At 46.2% G+C, this 17,829-nt stretch overlaps 1 long non-coding RNA gene across 1 annotated transcript; it reads right to left on the reverse strand.

Annotated features, from left to right (window-relative positions):
* Window positions 1-447: 447 nt before the first annotated feature.
* LOC309792839 lies at window positions 448-15,905 on the reverse strand. The gene is made up of 3 exons (XR_014291810.1): window positions 15,624-15,905; window positions 6,188-6,486; window positions 448-4,573 (listed from the first exon to the last, which is right to left on the reverse strand). It is a non-coding gene; the product is annotated as an uncharacterized lncRNA (long non-coding RNA).
* Between the last annotated feature and the right edge of the window lie 1,924 nt (window positions 15,906-17,829).

Here is a 17,829-nt window from a genome sequence, read left to right on the forward strand (position 1 = left end):
GCATGTGTGGGTGCGTGTGCATTTGCACATGTACACGTTAGTGTGTGCATGTGCTATGCATGCATATGCATGTGTTCATATGCGTGTGTGTGTGTATCTGTGCTGTGCACGTGCAGATGTTAGTGTGCTGTGCGTGCCTGTGAGCACACCTGTGTGTTTGCTGGAACCACTTGCAAGTTGGGTGCAGGCTGAATTGGGCCCCAGATATGTCAGTACGTACTGTCTGTAAGGTATATTTCTGCCAGTCCATATCCTTAAGATTGGTCTTGGAGCCGGGTCCTTCAGGAATGGGCCTCCTGTACATGGGCTCATATGGACTTAACCTGAGCTTTCCTTTAGGGGCTATTCACAGTCTCAAAAGTGCTATGGGGAGAAGGGAGATCCAGGGTTGATGACTGTTTTGACATGGTTTGGCTAAGTTTCTTTTGAGGGTTTGATTTATTCTGCTTTTCTTTTTTTTTTTAAGATGTTGGGGGTAGGAGTTTATTAATTTATTTATTTTTGCTGTGTTGGGTCTTTGTCTCTGCGCGAGGGCCTTCCCAAGTTGCGGGAAGCGGGGGCCACTCTTCATCGCGGTGCGCGGGCCTCTCACTATCGCGGCCTCTCCCATTGCAGAGCACAGGCTCCAGACGCGCAGGCTCAGTAGCTGTGGCCCACAGGCCCAGCCGCTCTGCAGCATGTGGGACCCTCCCAGACCAGGGCTCGAACCCGCGTCCCCTGCATTAGCAGGCAGACTCTCAGCCACTGCGCCACCAGGGAAGCCCTATTCTGCTTTTCTTGAGGATTGTCATCTCCAAGTGGAGTGTAAACCACATTTAATTCCTAGAGCTCTAGCGACTCCCTTAGTAATTTGGGAAACAAAGGCAGGCCCACTGTCATTCTGGATGGACTTAGGGAGCCCAAACTGAGGGATTATTTCCTTGAACAGGGCCTTAGAGACCTCCCAGGCAATCTCGGTTCAAGTGGGGAATGCTTCCATCCAGCCGGAGAAGGTGTCAGTCAAAACCAGCAAGTATCTAAAATTTCCTTGTGTCCAGGGCATTACTTTAAAATCAGGTTGCCAGTCTTGACCTGGATATGTGCCTCTATGCTGGGTGGGGGTCACTCCCTTGACCCTGGTTGGGGGGTTTGTGTTGGGCTTATTCTGGAGGCAGATAGGGCAAGCTTCAACCACCTGTTTAAGGAGACTACAGAAATTGGGGGCAGTCATGGATTTGATGAGCCATTAAAAAAAAAATTTATTTGGCTGTGCTGGGTCTTAGTTGCGGCACGTGGGATCTTCGTTGCAACGTGCAAGATCTTTAGTTGCGGCATGCAAACTCTTAGTTGCAGCATGTGGGATCTAGTTCCCTGACGGGGATCGAACCCAGGCCCCCTGCACTGGGAGCACAGTCTTAGCCAGTGAACCACCAGGGAAGTCCCTGATGAACCATTGATATAGGGCCTTCTGCCCATAATGTGTCCTCTGGTGAGCTTCCAGGATGGCCTGCAGTGCAGTGACTGTTGAGGGGAACAGCTGCCCATGACTGTTAATCATCCACCTTGGGTATTCTGGGCTTTTCAGTGGTAAGGTTTTTGTCTCAGAGATAAATTGTAGCTCCCAATTTGTATAGTAAGTCTTTTCCTATTAGGGGAATTGGGCATTCTGGTACATAGAAGAGTGAGATACCATTCTCCCTTTCAGATCGCACTCAAGGGGCTCTATAAAATTATGTTCCTGTGGCTTCCCTTCCACTCCCATTATCTTACATTTATCCTTGGTCATTCTGCCTTGTCGGGTGTTCAAGACTGAGTAGATGGCCCCTGTGTTGACTAGAAAGTGAACTAGAAAGTGTGTTTTACCCCCACAGTCAGGGTCAGCCAAGGCTTCTCCAAGGAGCCCCTGGGCCCCTTCAGTCCTCTTCTTCTTTCATGTGTGCGACCAGCAAGGGTGCGCCTGGACACGGTGGTCCCTTTAGCTTCCTTCTGAGATGTGTGGGGCATCCCCCTCCCCATGGCCCTCCTCCCTGCAGTATGCACACGGACTGGCTTTGAGCTCTTCTCTCCACTGTGGGTGTGGTCTTCAAAACCTGGGGTGACTCATTGATGTCACAGGGTCCCTTTGGGGGAGGCCCCATCATCACTGGGAGGTTGACTGACCCTGAACTGCTGAAGCCAGAATACTGGCAGTTGGTTCCACTGGTCTATCTTCCTTGGCATTTGCCTCCAGATCCTGGTTGTTGAACACCCGAAATGCTGACTCCACCCCAGGAAGAAGGCGTAGTGCGCCCGCCCTATCTCTAACTTCTGTAATTTTCTAATGTTTGGGGCGCTCTGGGAAGTGAAATGGGACTTAAGAATGGCCTACCCTTCCACTGACTCCAGGTTCACCTTCGTGTACCCACAAAGGCACTCCCTTAGGCATTCCAGGAAAGCCACGGGGTTTTCCTTCAGTCTCTGGATGACTCCCTGAACCCTACTCCCATTTATGGGTTTCTTCCCAGCCAGCTGAATGCCCTTAAAAATCAAATCCCTGAAATGTGTGAGGTGCTGCTGACTATTTTCCTCTTAATGGTCCCACCCAGGGTCCATATAGGGAATGGCCTGGATTCAAGGCTGGTATAGAGCTTGTCCTGCATTATTTTGCTTGGTCTTATCAGCTTCCTCAGTTGCATTAGTTATAATCAGTGTCTCTTCTTCCACAGAGAATATGATGTTCAGGAGGGTTTGGACATCCACCCAAGTGGGGAAAGGAGTGTGGAATATTCCCCAGACTAAAGCAAGGACCCCCTTGGTATCTTCTTTCAAACCCTTGGATCGATCCTTCCAGTTACATAGATCTGAGGAAGATAAGGGTACATGCACAGTGGTCAGTCTGCCCTCTCCATTAAGGACCTCCGAAAGGGGGAATAGCCTATTGCTTCCAGAGGGCTGGTACTGAATGCCGCTACGGGTGTGAACTGGACTAGTCCCCAAGGGAGGCATGCCGAGAGATGGAGGTGGGAGAGTCGGGGAGGTGGCAAGGGCACCAGGTAGGGTGGCTGTGAATTTGAGGGAGTAGAAGGTGTCAGGGAACCAGGTCAGGTAGGGGTAGATGACTCAGGAGTCTCGGGTGAACTGTCAGAAGGGGGAGAAGCTACGCTTGGCAGAGAGAGGAAGTCAAGAGAATCTTCAGGGGCTTCCCTGGTGGTGCAGTGGTTGAGAGTCCGCCTGCCGATGCAGGGCATGTGGGTTCGTGCCCCGGTCCGGGAAGATCCCACATGCCGCGGAGCGGCTGGGCCCGTGAGCCGTGGCCACTGAGCCTGTGCGTCCGGAGCCTGTGCTCCGCAACAGGAGAGGCCACAACAGTGAGAGGCCCGCGGACCACAAAAAAAAAAAAAAAGAGAATCTTCAGGCTGAGATTCCAGTACCAGGAGAGAGAGAGGGATTAGAGATAACCTTGCATTTCTCACGGAGGCCCTTGTTTTTGCAAAGCACCATGAAAAATTGGACACAGGGGATCTCGTCCCATATTTTTCAAATGCTGGCAACAGAGGTCCAATTGAAAAATGGTATTATAATTTAGAAAGCCATTAGTTGGCCAACTTTCTCCATCCACCAGTTTATACTAGGGCCATGTGATGTTGCAAAAGAAAAGAAGCTGTTTGTTAGTGGGCAGTAATTTCTAGTGATGGAAGATGCACCCTAGTGGCGATTTCGCTGGGATAGAGGCTTGGTTACCCCTACTGAGGAGTCCTTATTTCTAGTCTGTTTCCAACTTCCCAGTGGCCTCCTTCTAGGGTTGGTGGCGATGCAGATCCCACAAGATCTAGCCCACACCAGGTGATCTAGGTGCTGTAACTGAAACGTGAACCAATCTTTGTCAGGGATGGGAGGGGAGATGCTATCTAAGAGGGCCTTAATTATAAGGTCCCCCCTCCCTCTCTCTCTCTTTTTTTTTTTTTTTGGCTGTGTTCAGTCTTTGTTGCTGCCCGCGGGCTTTCTCTAGTTGTGGCGAGTGGGGGCTTCGTTACGGTGCACGAGCTTCTCATTGTGGTGGCTTCTCTTGTTGTGGAGCACGGGCTCTAGGTGCACGGGCTTCAGTAGTTGTGGCTCATGGGCTCTAGAGCGCAGGCTCAGTAGTTCTGGCGCACGGGCTTAGTTGCTCCGCGGAATATGGGATCTTCCTAGACCAGGGCTCGAACCCGTGTCCCCTGCACTGGCAGGCAGATTCTTAACCACTGCGCCACCAGGGAAGTCCCAGATCCCCTCTTAAGTCAGCAATTAGACATTCCCAGACCCACTGTGGGGCTGTAGGAGATACCTGATGTAGGTGGGTGCTTTCAGCAAGCAGTCCCTGGAGATAGGGTGAAGGTGGAGTGTGAAATAAGGGTTCTCTAGCCAAATAAATTACCCAGAGAGCCTCTCCAGCATTCAAGGAGACTGTTCAAAGAGGGCTTGTCCCTGCTTGGTTACAGGTGATTGAGCAGGGAGGCCAAATGCCCATTTGGCATGTGTCCAGTTCTCTATACAACCAGCTACAAGGACCCAAGGACTTCGGACGATTTGGGGGTCTTCTTCTTTCCCCAGCTAGGCAAAGCGATTTTCCTGAAACCTGACAAAAATAAGATTTTTAAAGGGTTCACGTCTGAGGAGGGATTCCAAGAGATCTGTGATGGACAGTAGTGGGGAGAGATCTACCCGACAGAGACGGGTACCCTGCCCTGGGATGGCAAATTGGGGTAAGACAGACCAACACAAAAGACGTGCTCTTGGATTTTTGACTATATCCTAAAGGATATAGGGAACACAGCAGGGACTGGGTGGCTTGAGCGTTTTACAGTGTGCCTACTTACACGGACATTTGTTTCCAGTCAGCAGGGTGCCTAGTGCTCATCTACCCTGGTCTGTGACTGACTTATCCTTTCACAGGAGTGTTCCAGTGGTGAGTGCCCTAGTGGCTTTTATGTGCTCGATCCGTGCCCATAGTTGCATTAAGGATTTCCAAGACATTAGGACAGATAAGACCACACAGAACAGAGACTGAAGCTTCAATTGTATAAAGAACAGAGACTAGGACTTACGATACACACAGAAAACAAAGCGATGTTCTTACCATGTGGTGGCCTCCAGAGGGCTTCTTGTCCAGTCCAGTCCCCTTGCTGGGAACCAGTCCAACTAGACAGCCTATTATCCAATCTCACCCACTACTAGAGGATCGGCTATATTTAGATAACCAGTTTCCCAGTCCAGTCCTCTAGACAGGGGTCTGCTTCTAGCCAGGCCAGGATCCTTTCCTTCAACCAGCCAACCCCTACAACCAACCTTGGCTTTACTGGCTGAAGTAGGGTCAGGGCCCCCTGTGCTAGCCGTCCCCTGGATACTACCCCAATGTGTAGCAAGCATCCTTGCTATAGATACGCAAGGGTGGGGAACCGGTCTTTACCTAGGGAGCACTCTACCTAACCCTTGGCTGCTTTTTGATCTCAGACTGGATTCAGTAGCCCTCACTGGCCCAGAGGTCAAGGATTGGGGCAAACTACCCAGTTATTTAGCCAGCTTTGTCAATCCTAGGTCAGCAAGCAAGTCCTGGCTGAATTACTGGATAGAATGGCAGATCCAAGGCCACCCTCTGGCTGGCTCACTAAAATTTGTTACAGAATCAAGTCATATGGACCTCCAAGGAGGGGTCCATACAACTTAATTCAGCAACAGAAGCAGTGTACATGTTCAATGCAATCCCTCCAATATTCAAATGGTATCTTTCATGGAAACAGAACAAACAATGCTACCACTTGTATGGAACAACAAAGAACTCTGAATAGCCTAAGCCATCCTGAGAAAGATAAGCACTGCTGGAATCATCTCCCTCCCTGACTTCACACTACATAATGAAGCTACAGTAACCAAAACAGTATGGTATTGGCACAAAAACAATCACATGGGCCAGAGGAACAGAATAGAGAGCACAGAAAGAAACCCATTTGTATGTTGTCTGTAAATTCACGACAAAGGAGTTAAGAACACAAAATGGGGAAAAGACAGTCCCCTCAATAAATGTTGCCAAGAAAACTGGACACCATCAACACCATATACAAAACTAACTAAAATCCACAATTTTCCACATCAAGTCCTTCCTCTGCTGGGTCCTCTGAAAATGGACACACACACCCCGCCCCCACCCTTAGCTGTAAGGCACACACAGCAAGCTTCTCCCATTTTTCCTCACCTTTTACTCCCAAGGTGGCACCTCCTGCTGGTTCCTGAAGACACTGGGTTTGTCTGCATGGACTCAGACAAGTGTTGTTCCAAAGCTGAAACCATGGTGGATCCTGAAGAGACCGAGCTTCTATCAGTGGCACAAGTAGCCAAGTTCCTTCATGAGCCAAGTCCACCAGTGGAACACACATGCACCTCAAGTATCAGAGAGGTGGACTTGGTGCCGCCTGCTGGCCAGCTGGGAAGTGCAGACCTCAACCTCTCAGTTCCCTGGAGCCCATGCTCACAACTGGCGAGCCTGCAGAACCACTAAATTTGGAAATTCAAACCGAGATGGAGCCAAATATCCCATGACTTCTCCAAAAATAGTTATAGAATAATAAATCGGAAACCATATGCAATCAAAAGACTGTAGACACAAACTTTACAACTTACACCAAAATTCACTCAAAATTGTCCATAGACAAATTTAAAATGTAAAACTATAAAAATTATAGGTGAAAACATAGAAGGAAATCTACATAACCTTGGGTTTGGTGATGAATTTTTTTTTTTTTGCGGTATGCGGGCCTCTCACTGTTGTGGCCTCCCCCGTTGCGGAGCACAGGCTCCGGACGCGCAGGCCCAGCGGCCATGGCTCACGGGCCCAGCCGCTCCGCGGCATATGGGATCCTCCCAGACCGGGGCACGAACCCGTATCCCCTGCATTGGCAGGCAGACTCTCAACCACTGCGCCACCAGGGAGGCCCTGGTGATGAATTTTAACACAAAGTCTCAAAAGCCTAAGAAATAAAATTTTGAACATGGATTTAAAGAATTTTAAACTTTAAACTCTATGAAATATCTTATTCAGAAAACCAAAAGACAAGCTACACACTGAAAGAAAAATATTTTCAAAATACGTAACTGATAAAAGATATGTATTCAAATTACACCAAGAACTCTAGAACAAACCCCATTAAAAATGGGTAAAGACCGGAACAGACACCTGGCCAAAGAAGATATACAGATAGTAAATAACATCATATACCATCAGGGAATTGCAAATTAAAACAACAATGAGATAGCACTGCACACCTATTAGAACTAATAAACTCAAAAAAAAACCATTACTGATTGATGGAGGGTGAGGAAAAACAAGAGCTCTCCTTCACTGCTGGTGAAATGCATATATAGCTACTTTAAAAGACATTTTAGAAGTTTTTTCCAAAGCTAAATAAGGCTCACCTGAGGATCCAACATCGTGCGTCCAGTATTTAGACAACTGCTTTTAAGAACTATGTCCAAGTGCAAACAAGGATGTAATTAAGCACAGCAACTCTATTCATAATGGCTATAAACTTAAAGAAACCAGGATGTCCTTCAGTAGAAGAATGCATAAGCAAATTGGGGTACATTCATTTCAAGGGGAGCAGAATATGCCACCCCAAAATATGCCTGTTGGCATAAGGATTACTTTGAGCTGATTTCTTTTTTTTAAAAAAAGAAAACACATAAGAATCTGTGAAAATCAAGTCAAGATTGCCCTTTTGTGAAGGAAGTTGACATTTATAAGGGAAGTCTCCATTTGAAAGGTCTCTCTCTCTCCATACCAAGAATGGAAGGATGAATAAATCTCAAGAAACTCTTATCAATGGAGAAGGTAAGACTTAAATCTGCACAACAACCATACCCTTCCTTCCTTTTTTTGTCTTTAGATGAAGATGGTATTTAAGGTGATGGCTTGGGCCATTTCAGGGCGTTACTCAGTTTTCCTGAATATCTCTCTTGCATATAGGAGGTACACACGTTATTAAACTTCTGAATGTTTTTCTCCAGTTCATCTGCCTTTCATTTTCATTATTACATGGGGGATCTCAATGAAGAAAAAAGAAAGGGAAAATTAGTCCAGGGAAGTCCCTGGACTCTATTTTATAAAGTTCTTTCCCTGGGGGTAGGAGCTAAGAATGCTGAAACCACTGTATTTGTAATCTGGAATGGAGCAAGCAATGAATTCAAAAAATGACAGATGGTGGAAGCCAGGTTTCTCACCATTGGAGTAGGAAGTTACAGATAAGCAAAGGGAGAAGGTTACAATATCCATGTAATAATGGATCAGGTTGGTGGCATTTATGTAAACTCATCTTTAGCTTAACATGGATACAAACAGTTCCACATAGAAATGCTTATAGGACTTCCCTGATGGCGCAGTGGTTAAGAATCTGCCTGCCAATGCAGGGGACACAGGTTCGAGCCCTGGTCCAGGAAGATCCCACATGCTGTGGAGCAGCTAAGCCCATGCGCCACAACTACTGAGTCTGCGCTCTAGAGCCCGTGAGCCACAACTACTGAGCCCGCATGTCGCAACTACTGAAGCCCGCGTGCTCTAGAGCTCGTGCTCTGCAACAAGAGAAGCCACCACAATGAGAAGCCTGTGCACCGCAATGAAGAGTAGCCCCCGCTCGCCTCAACTAGAGAAAGCCCGTGTGCAGCAATGAAGACCCAACGCAGCCAAAAATAAAATTTAAAAAAATGTTTATAATTAGGTGTATACGCTTAAGTTGGAATACATATTTCAGTGCATTGTCAGCTGGGTACATTTGGCTTCCAAATGTAAGTTGTTGTTTTTTTTTAATGGGAGATCTTTTTTTGTTGTTGTTAAATATTTTCTTATTTATTTTGGCTGTGCCGGGTCTTAGTCGCGGCACGTGGGGTTGAGGACTTCTTAGTTGTGGCATGCATGTGGGATCTAGTTCCCTGACCAGGGATCGAACCCGGGCCCCCTGCATTGGGAGTGCAGAGTCTTACCCACTGGACCACCAGGGAAGTCCCCAAAGGTAAGTTTTTTAATACCATCCTCTAATAAAAGGAATCAGGGCTCTTTGAAGAAATGGCTGCTACTAGGACTGAGAGAGTAAATATATGAGCCAGGATAATCTTGAATTATCAGAAAGTAAAGAAGTACCAAGAAAAAAAAACCCCACAAGATGTTTTCATTTGACATAATTCCACAAGACAATGAAAAAGCTCTCAATATCCAAAGCAAGAATGAATTAAGCACCCAAATACTGTAGTGCTGAATTATAACCACAAGTATAAAATAACTATTCAGGTGCCCACACTAGTAAAATAAGTGATTACAAACATTTTTATGAATTGGGTTGAATAGAAATGTCCTATGCAGAAGAATTCCAAATAACTGATAAAGACACACAGCCATCCATCAAGGAGGTAACCCAACCCTCTTCTGAAGTGTGGGTGCTTCCTAAATGAGACATACAGTATGGACACGGGAAAAATAACTTCACAGGGAAAACTGACAAACACGACCTCAGCCATATGACCAAAGTTAACATGAACGGTGATAAGTTGCCTTGAGATCCTGCTCCCTTGACATAAAATGATGAGAATGCACTTGACCTCTCTGACCTAACTTCCTCAAAACCCATAAACCCAGTCTAATCATGAGAAAAACACCAAGTAAATCCCAATGCGGAACAGTCTGCAAAATACCTGACTAGTCCCCCTCAACCCTGTCGAGGTCATAGAAACAAGGATAGTCTGAGAAACTGTCAAAACCCAGAAGAGCCTGAACAGACATGATGACTATATGTTATGTGGTGCCCTGGATGGGATCTGGAACGGAAAAAGGTAGAACAAAGGGAAACAGAATAAAATATGGACTTCAGTTAATAAAAAGGTATTAATATGTGTTCATTAACTGTGACAGGTCTGTAGGAAGCTAAAAGGGAGGGAAAATTAAAAATCAAATTAAAAACCTATTGTATCAAACTGGAAATGTAGAGGAAATGGGTGATTTTGTAATAAAAACACATTAACAAAATGATTCTAAAATTAGGAAAATACAAACATACCAATTAGCCACCTAGGGACCTCTTTCCCCTGCTAGTTCTCCTCATTATGCTGGGGTTTCCCTCTCCTGGACAGGGAAGGAACAGGAACAGAGATGTCCAGCAGCTCCCCTACGATCTGACCCCACCCAGTGTCTTCACCTCCACCCACCATGACGCCCTGAATGAGAACACCCTGCGAGAGGGAGTCTCGGGGATTACTGATTCTGATGTGTAAGCTAGGACTTTTTTGATTCCAAGGGACTGGACACAATTACTGATGTAAAAATAAATTAATAAATTTCTTAATAATAGAAATATTTATTTCTACTTGCAAGAAGCAGTTATAACAGTGGTTTTGGGCCTGGTGGAACACGGGCTCACACTCTCATAGTGTGACCTGGTCCCTTTGTCCTACTAAGTGACTTTGTGGTGGCCCCATCCACAGGTACAGTCTCTCTTTCTGTATCAGGGGCCTCCAGCAACTCCAGGCTGACATCCACTCATGTCCATTCTACTGGGAAGGGTCTCTCCTTCTTTAGGTTCCATGAAAAGTCACAGCTTTAAAACGTAAGGTAGATAGCTAGTGGGAAGCAGCTGCATAGCACAGGGAGATCAGCTCGGTGCTTTGTGACCGCCTGGAGGGGTGGGAGGGAGGGAGACGCAAGAGGGAAGAGATAATGGGAACATATGTATATGTATAACTGATTCACTTTATTATAAAGCAGAAACTAACACACCATTGTAAAGCAATTATACTCCAATAAAGATGTAAAAAAAAAAAAAAGAAAAGTCACAGCTTTAAAGACCTTTGCTCAGCTTGGGTCACATTCTCATCCTTGAACAAGAGGATGGAACATGGGACTGGCTAGACATGGATCATATGCCCATTTTTGAGGTGAGTGGAACATGGGATCAACCCTCTGCAAAAGTGTGGACTGGAAGCAGGTAGGATGTAATTCCCAAAAGCTGAGATGCTGAGAATAGATGCTGGGTTGGGGGAAGCAGCAGATTCCACATCACTGACAGCCCACTGCACAGCACAGAATCTGAAGCCCAGGAGGGAAACGGTTCACTTAGGGTCAGGGGCTGTGGCCACCCTTCCAGTGCTCTTGCTGTCCTCCCAGGATGGCAAGAAGCTCTTCCACTTGCTGAAAAGCAACTTTGTTGTTGGTGGGAAACTCAGGGCTCCTGCCTTGGGCATCGGGTCCACACATCTCAGAGATTGGTCAAGAATAGCCTGTGTGTCCTCGGAAGGCAAGAGATCTCATTCCTGTCCCTGGGAGGTGGGAGCCCAGGCATCATGCCCCATGTTCCCATTAATCACCCACCCATGAAGAACAAATTTGCTCATTTTCCAGTCTCTTCTCTATACAAAAAGTAGAGAAATTATTACTCAGTGAAACAGTGGGAGTCTCAAGGATTATTTTATACCATGATAACACAGTTGGTGGCTTTCCAGAGACCACAGGGTATGGGACAGGGATGCACATATCTCCCCAACAATATGGCCTCAATGTGAAACTGTCTGTTAGGAGTCCCAGATGCTTCAATACCTTTTTTTTTTTAACACCTTTATTGGAGTATAATTGCTTTACAATGGTGTGTTAGTTTCTGCTGTATAACAAAGTGAATCAGCTATACATATACATATATCCCCATATCTCCTCCCTCTTGCGTCTCCTTCCAACCCTCCCTATCCCGCCCCTCTAGGTGGTGCTTCAATACCTTTGATTCTCAATGGATATGAATGTCAATCTTTGTTACAACCAGAAGGTTGAAGGATTGCAGGGCCACAGTCTGTGTATGGTTGTCATGACCAGGGCCACACTCAATGTTTGGAGGGTTATTACCTCTCTTGGCAGGCTAAGAGGCAATGAGGGAGGAGGCATTTGTTTCAACCACGTGGATATTGGGAACTGAAACATCCCAAGGAACTGTCTAGGATACCCAGGTAGCTGTTCAATTACCCAGCAGCACAATCGGCTCGGTAATTGGCCACAGGGGCTTGAGGGGCAAAGGCTGACCTGAGCTGGAGGACCACGGATGCCTGCCTGGATGCTCAGAGGCCAAGGCTGTTCTGAGACTTGACTGTTTTTACACCCATGCAGATGGAACAGAGGATCCATCCAGTCCCAGGAGGGCCCCACCGGCCCTCAACAAGGTAGCACCGATGGGCCGGCAGCTTGATGCACCCAGTCCTGTATAAATCCACACATGTCTACAGAGTACCTTGCATGTCAGAGCTGCGCTGGACTGTGGCTGCTCAGACAGAGTGGGGCCAGCATCCCTTCCCAGGTGGGAGGGTAGAGGAAAACCCTGCATGACCTCTGAGACCCTAAGTACCCTTGACTGAGGTTGAGTTCAATTTGAATCAGCTGAGTGACCAGAGCAGACATTACATTCATCTATCAGGGCCCAGGGCTGGAGGAGCAGAAAAACAATGGCCTAGCTCAACCTTGATCCTCACTCACCCTGACACTGATCCTAATCCTAAACTCGGACCCTGACCCTAAACCCTGACCTAACCTTAACCCTAGCCCATACCCTAAACCTAACCCATACTCATACCCATATCCTACCTGTATCCCAATCCTAACCCATACCCTAACACAATGAGACCAAAACCATAAACCTTAACCAATAAAGAAAACTACAACCGTGACCAAATCCATAAACTGTAAAATGTATTCATTAACCGTACATATGTCATAACCATAAACCATAACCCAGCCCCAGCCCCCGCAAGTCTCAGCCCTAACACTAACCCTCCAAACCACTAACACCAAGCCAAATCTAATCAAATCATACAAACACATCATAAAAAAGAAAACTACATCAGTATAACTTATAAATAGGAATGTAAGAATCCTCCACAAAATAAGAGCAACATGAAAGCAAAAGAATATTAAACGGATGATGCCATAAGCGTCTCTACACCAGAAATTTCAGCTTGTTCAACATATTAAAGCTAAGCAATGTATTTAAACCACAATAAAGGTGTGAAGTAAAAACACATGATCATATCAATTATTGCAGAAAAAGCTATAATCAAAATTCAGTGCTATTTCATGATACAAACACTCAAAAGTAGGAATAACCTAAATGTCCATTGACAGAGGAATAGATAAAGAAGATATGTACATATAAACAATGGAATATTACCCACCTGTAAAAGAGAATGAAATAATGCCATTTGCAGCCACATGGATGGACCAAGAGATTGTCATACTGAGTGAAGTAAGTCAGAGAAGGGCAAACAGTGTATGATATCGCTTATATGTGGAATCCAAAAAAATGGTACAAATGAACTTATTTACAAAACAGAAATAGAGTCACAGATGTATTGGTATATAGAAAACAATCTTATGGTTACCAGGGGGGGAAAGAGGGGGAAGGATAAATTGGGAGACTGGGATTGACATATACACACGACTATATATAAACTACATAACTAATAAGGACCTACTGTAGAGCACAGGGAACTCTACTCAGTAATGACCTACATGTGAAAAGAATCTAAAAAAGAGTGAATATATGTATATGTATAACTGATTCACTTTGCTGTACAGCAGAAAGTAACACAACATTGAAAATCAACTATACTCCAATAAAATTTTTTTTAAAAAGTAGTAATAAAAGGAAATTTGTTCAGTATCAAAAAGAGTTGTACACAAAGCCACAGAAAACATCATACTCAATGTTAAAGCCTGAAAGATTTACTCCTGAAATCAGGAACAAGGCTAGGAAGCTGGCCTTCACTGCTGTTACTCAATAGTGTACTGGAAGTTCTAACCTGAGTCTCTAGGTAAGAAATAAAAGGCATCCATGTGTGAATGGAAAAATTAAAGCTGTGTCTATTCACAGAACACAGATCACATCTTGTATATAAAACTTCCTATATCAACAAAAAATTATTTGAGCTATCAACTAATTCAGCAAAATTATAGGACAAATTATCAATTCATGAAAATCTATCTTATATGTGTACCCCAGCAATAAATAAGATGAAAAACAATTTATGAAAACAATTCCATTTTAAATAATGTCAACATTAATATTTAGGAATATACTTGATCAAGATATGACTTGTTTTTATGTATGTAAAGTTGTTTGTACGTTCGAAATAACTGGGAAGTAAGTTACTTTTCAAAACGCCCTGTCATTACCATGCCAGAAAAGCAGAGAAAACATCAAACTTCCATATAGAAGCCAAGGCTTACCCAGATCCAGTTCACCCAAAGTCCACATGGTATCTACAGGCACTGTGGAAAGATTAGATTAGGAGCCACTATGTCTTTGGTGTTGTGGATGATCTGGATGCGATAGAAACAGTGGGATTTTCAAGTTCCAGTTTTCTACATCATCACACCAAAAAAACTATTAGAACTAATACATGAATTCAGTAAAGTTACAAAACCAATACACAGAAATCAATTGCATTTCTAAACACTAGTAATGAACTATCAGAAAGAGAAGGAAAACAACCCTATTACAATTGCATCAAAAAGAACAAAATACCTAGGAATAAATTTAACCAAGGACTTGAAAGACCTACACACTGAAAACTTTAAGACATCGATGAAGAAACTGAAAAAGACACAAATAAATGGAAAGATAGCCCCTTCTCAGGGAATGGAAGAATTATTGTTAAAATTTCCATTCTGCCCAAAGCAACGTACACAGTGAATGCCATCCCTACCAAATTTCCAATGGTATTTTTCACAGAAATAAAACAAATCATCCTAACAGGGCTTCCCTGGTGGCGCAGTGGTTGAGAGTCCGCCTGCCAGTGCAGGGGACACGGGTTCGTGCCCCGGTCCAGGAAGATCCCACATGCCGCGGAGCGGCTGGGCTCGTGAGCCATGGCCGCTGAGCCTGCGCGTCCGGAGCCTGTGCTCCGCAAAGGGAGAGGCCCGCGTACGGCAAAAAAAAAAAAAAAAAAAATCATCCTATCATTTGTGTGGAACCATAAAGGACCCCAAATAGCCAAAGCGACCCTGAGAAAGGAGAACAGGCTGCAGGCACCTTGCTCCCTGACTTCACACTATATTGTGAAGCTACAGTGGCCAAAAAAGTGTGGAACTGGCACAAAAACAGGCGCAGGGCCCAGAGGAACAGAACAGAACCCAGAATTAATGCCACACAGATGGGGTCAGTTACTTTGCGACAAATGGGCCAAGGACACACCAAGGGGAACGACAGTCCCCACAATAAGCAGTGCTGGGAAAAATGGACACCACATAACTCATGCCGGTTACACTGCACACAAAACTGACTAAAGGGGCTTCCCTGGTGGCGCAGTGGTTGAGAGTCCGCCTGCCGATGCGGGGGACGCGGGTTCGTGCCCCGGTCCGGGAAGATCCCACATGCCGCGGAGCGGCTGGGCCCGTGAGCCATGGCCGCTGAACCTGCGCGTCTGGAGCCTGTGCTCCGCAGCGGGAGAGACCGCAACAGTGAGAGGCCCGCGTACCAAAAAAAAAACAAACAAACAAAAACCAAACTGACTAAAAACGCAGTTTTCCACATCAAGCCCTTCCTGGGTGGCATGAAGACGGACACCCCTCCCTCAGCAGTCAGTCACACACACAAAGGAAGCTTCTCCTCACTTCTCACCTTTTCCTCTTGGCGTCTCCTGGGTCGTCAGGAAACCCAGCTCCTGTCAGCATGGACACAGCCCCGTCTTGTCCTGAAGCCCAAGCCCCGGCGAGTCTAAAGGAGACTCAGCTCCTGTCAGCAGAGACGCTGACCCGGCCATCCCAGCACAAGCTCTGGCGGCGCCTGAGACGAACTCCTGTCAGCGGCGCGCAGAGCCAAGACCGGAGGAACACGCGTGCGCCGTGGGTGAGAGAGGCGGGCTCAGTCTCGTCTGTGGTCAGGGCGGGACGTGCAGGCTGCACCTGACTCACAGTTCACTGGAGACAGCGCTCCCTGCTGGCAGAACTGCTGAACCCACTAAACTGCAGAAATTCAAACTGAAATGGAGAGTGTCCTAAAACTTTTCTAAAAATAGTTAAGGAACAATTCATTGGACACCATATGGCATGAAATGACGCAAACTTCACAACTTACACCAAATTCATTCAAAATTATTCACAGACAAACTTAAAATGCAAAACTATTCAAAATTATAGAAGAAAACAGAAGAAAATCAATAGGAGCTTGGGTTTGGTCGTGCAGATCATGAGCTTTGAGTTTTAACACACAACACAAAAAGGCAATCCACAAAGAAAAACAAGGACCTCTGTCATCACAAAGCTACCTCACACCTCAGGAATCACAACAGACGATTCCCAGAATGAACTGATTTGCAGCAGGCAGCATGCCTGCAGCCCTCAGCCCTCAGCCCCCAGGTGGTGCACCTTTCATAGGAGAGATTTATTTCCTGCTTTCCAGGAGACAGAGAGAATATGGAAAGTGTCTCTCTTGCATGGGTCTTTTCTTAAGTAACATTAATTCAAAAGAATTAATATGTCATTAAGACATATTTAGAAGTGACCTGCTCTGGGCCCTAACAATATATACATACATACATACATATAAGAAAGAGAGAGAGAAACAGAGAGAGAGAGGCACTGACAGACAGAGAAAGAGAATGAACGCAAGGGAGAGGTATCGAGTAGAAGTCACAGACTTTTCATAAATCAGTCTTCATGTTAGAACCCAGTCACAATGTCCATGCACCCTGGAGGGGTGGGGATTACACAAGGACGTTTGACCAGGTGGCACCACAGAGGCTGAGATGAGACACTGGTTCCTGAATCTAAACATAACAGGAGGACTTCCCTGGTGGCGCAGTGGTTAAGAATCCTCCTGCCAATGCAGGGGACGCAGGTTTGATCCCTGGTCCGGGAAGATCCCACATGCCGCGGAGCAACTAAGCCCGTGCACCGCAACTACTGAACCTGCACTCTAGAGCCCATGAGCCACAACTACTGAGCTCGCATGCTGCAACTACTGAAGCCCACACGCCTAGAGCCTGTGCTCTGCAATGAGAAGCCACCACGATGAGAGGCCTGCGTACCGCACGAAGAGTATCCTCTGCTCGCCACAACTAGAGAAAGCTGGCGCACAGCAACGAAGACCCAACACAGCCAAAAATAATAAATAAATAAATAAATAAATTTAAAAAACCATACCAGGAGAACCTGGAAGGTTGTATGCCAAAGGGGATGATGTCTGAATTTTATTTAATTTCAACCCTCCCATGGTGGAGGAGGGATGGGAAACAGGCGGGAAGGGGAGTGACTTTCCCCAGATCCCAGAGCAGACGCAGGCCTGTTTCAGTTGTATTCTGTGCTACGCCAGCCCTTTATGTAATCCTTCCTTCGCTAAGTCTCTGCATGAGCTACATGTGATACCAGCCCAGGGGGTTTTACAGGCACTGTAGCTGGTGTTTATACGTCTATACACGTGATGGACTCCCTAGGAAGTAGCTGCTAGAATGACCTCTGCTGTGCAGGTGGGAGACTGGGGAGTTCCTGAGAGGCACATGGCTTGTCAGGGTCACATCACTGGGGAGGAGGAGGAGCCAGGTCTGAAAGCAGCTGTGTCCTCAGCCGGGGTCCTGGCTGCACCCTGGCCTCCCCAGGGCTGTGGAGTGGGCTGTGTTGGTGTCACTGTGCATGGACATGGCATGGGGAGGCGGTGAGCCGTCAGCAGCCCAGAGGTGCCCTTGGGGAGCTCTGTGTAAGGAAGAAACCTGGGTAAAGGGACCCTAGGAAGCGACCTCACTTCCCTGGCAACAGAGCCCAACACAGCTTGGAACCTGAGTAACTATGCACCCACATTCTAGAGAAGCCCCTACCCAGTTCACTTGGTT

Source organism: Mesoplodon mirus (genome assembly GCF_964341445.2).
Source record: "Mesoplodon mirus genome assembly, chromosome: 18".
NCBI lineage: Eukaryota > Metazoa > Chordata > Mammalia > Artiodactyla > Ziphiidae > Mesoplodon > Mesoplodon mirus.